This window comes from Notolepis coatsorum, assembly GCF_963971535.1.
Source record: "Notolepis coatsorum genome assembly, chromosome: 8".
NCBI classification, from domain to species: Eukaryota; Metazoa; Chordata; class Actinopteri; order Aulopiformes; family Paralepididae; genus Notolepis; species Notolepis coatsorum.
Window position 1 is genome coordinate 33,968,822 of NC_140172.1, and position 2,500 is coordinate 33,971,321.

Sequence of the window (2,500 nt, forward strand, 5' to 3'; positions counted from 1 at the left end):
CAATAGAGAGCATCCTGACTGGTAATATCACCTCCTGGTTTGGGAATAGCACCGCACAAGAATGTAGCAGACTACAGAGAGTGGCCCGTTCAGCCGAACGCACAATTTGAGGTGGGCTTCCCACTCTCATTGCACCTTACCCTAAGTTGTACCTCATCCCATTTCTGCATTGTACTTTATATTGTATTGTAACTCAGTTACTAATTTTTTTTCTACTCTGTATTGTATATTGTATATATGTATGTTGAACACTTTTGTTTTGAACACTTTTGTTTACACTTGTTATGTACTTTTTTTTACTTATCTATTTTATTTTTATCTAGCACTCTCAGCAGCAGAACAAGAAAAAGCATTTCATATAAAAGTATTCTGTATTTTTGTATGACAACTAATAAAGAAACTTGAAACTTGAACTTGAAACTTGAACCAAAGCACCTCAAAGGCACTAAAAACAAGATTACAAACATCACAAAACAAACTGGTCAGACGACTGCTTAACCTCACTCCTAAAACCCACCTCACCCCTGCCCACTTTGACAACCTAGGATGGCTTAGAGTAGACGACAGAGTACAGCAACTTGCAATGGGCCTGGTCTACAAGATACACTACACCATTAAGGTACCCATGTACATGTTAAAATACTTCCCAAAGGTCAGTGAATACCACAACCACAACACCAGAGGGAGCTCCACAAATCATGTTAAACCCAGATTTGGCTCAAACAAGGGACTAAACACGTTTTGCAATTATGCCACATCAATGTGGAACGCCCTACCCACAGCTGTAAAGGAATGTGAATCACTACCCACTTTCAAAACCACTCTCAAAGAGCACCTACGGGAGGCTGCAATTCGAAACTGGCCCCTGTAAATGTCCAAACCCAACCCCCTCCGATGTACAGTTTCCCCCCCCCCCACCCCACCCCACCTACCCAACCTCCTCCAATGTACAGTTTCTTCCCCCTCAAATGCATATACTCTCAAATGTATATAATGTATATACTCTCTTCTTAGAAACGCTGTCTATTAATCAGAGTTTCCAATGCCAGGGTCTATATGACAGGTGTTGTACGCTTAAACACTACTGTATATTTGTAGATCTGGTATGTCATAAATGTCTGGATGTAACAGTACTGTCTATCTGTATGTCATGTATGTAATATATGTTATGATGAATTGAAAATGGGGGACCCTGATGCAAACAAGACGAAAGTCTTTCTCTGGTCTGCATCCCCTTAACAATTGTGTGTATTGAGCCGTACTGTATTGTACCCATTCTGCAATCTGTTAATATAATGTTCAATCAATCAATCAATCAATCAATCAATCAATCAATCAATCAATCAATCTGTGTGTTACTAACGTGTAGTCCATGTCCTCTGGTCCAGGGAAGGGTTCCAGGGGCCAGTTGAAGAAGCAGTTGAGGAAGACAAGGATAGAGCAGGCTGCCCACACCACCAGGATAGTGATGAAGGTGATACCAAGGTCATAGATCACCTGGACACAACACAACACATGCCTAATATTTAAAGCTGCAATAACAATTTTCTGACCACTAGGGGGCCACCAGTTGCCACTATAAACAAACAAAAAAAATTACCAAAATGAAAGCTTCTTCACATATCAACATAAACCTGCCTTACTGGTACAATCTTGTTATAACTAAGAGATTTGCAAATGGATGACTAGATTTCAACTACAATAATATCCAACTTTCTTTTGGGCATTAGGTAAATAACTTTTTCTGAATGCATAAAAAAAGTAGTAGGCCTATACTAAAGTATACTTTCAGAAAACGTTTTTATTAATTTTTTTCTCTTGGGTTTAGTGGCAGGAGGGTGGCTGGGGTGATGAAGAGTTGGATACCTTGACACCGGGGAAGGTGACCGCTGAGGACGCATAGGAACCGATCATCAGGGCGATGAAGGTGGAACGCAGATCTCCAAACATATTGGGAAGCTGGAGAGAGAGGTGGAGGGTGAGAGAGAGAGAGAGAGAGAGAGAGAGAGAGAGAGAGAGAGAGAGAGAGAGAGAGAGAGAGAGAGAGAGAGAGAGAGAGAGAGAAAGAGAGAGAGAGAGGGGGGGGGAGAGAGGGGGAGGAGAGACTCACTTTAAACACTTTAAGCACTTTTTAACACTACACCATATGTTATTTATTTATTTATTACAAAAAATATTTGCACTACGTTTTGCATTTGGCATTTTGTTTTTGCATTTTGTACATTTTAGTTTTCAATATTGTATTGCATTTGTATAGCGTTTGGTCTTTATTAACCCTTTACTGTATGGAGCACAATTCATGTACCTTATATGTAACAAATAAAACAAAACTTGGAACTACTGGTTCTGAGGGAACTGTGACAGATCCCTCTCTCCTTTCAGAATCCATATTCCCTTCTAACAGAGAGGAGCCAAGCAGAGCCAGGAGGGAGGGGGCAGCAGGAGGGGAGGGGGGCAGGGGACAGGGGGGGCAGCAGGAGGGGAGGGGGGGCAGGGGACA

The 2,500-nt window shown here is 41.5% G+C and overlaps 1 pseudogene across 1 annotated transcript in view; it reads right to left on the bottom strand.

Moving 5' to 3' along the window:
* LOC311233391 (large neutral amino acids transporter small subunit 4-like) overlaps positions 1 to 2,500 on the bottom strand; it is a 61,632-nt pseudogene that overhangs the window by 21,684 nt on the left and 37,448 nt on the right. The window contains exons 5-6 of the transcript in view: positions 1,867 to 1,959; positions 1,364 to 1,497 (exon numbers count right to left, since the gene is read on the bottom strand). The product of the transcript in view is annotated as a large neutral amino acids transporter small subunit 4-like (transcript). The remainder of the gene's footprint in view (positions 1 to 1,363; positions 1,498 to 1,866; positions 1,960 to 2,500) is intronic.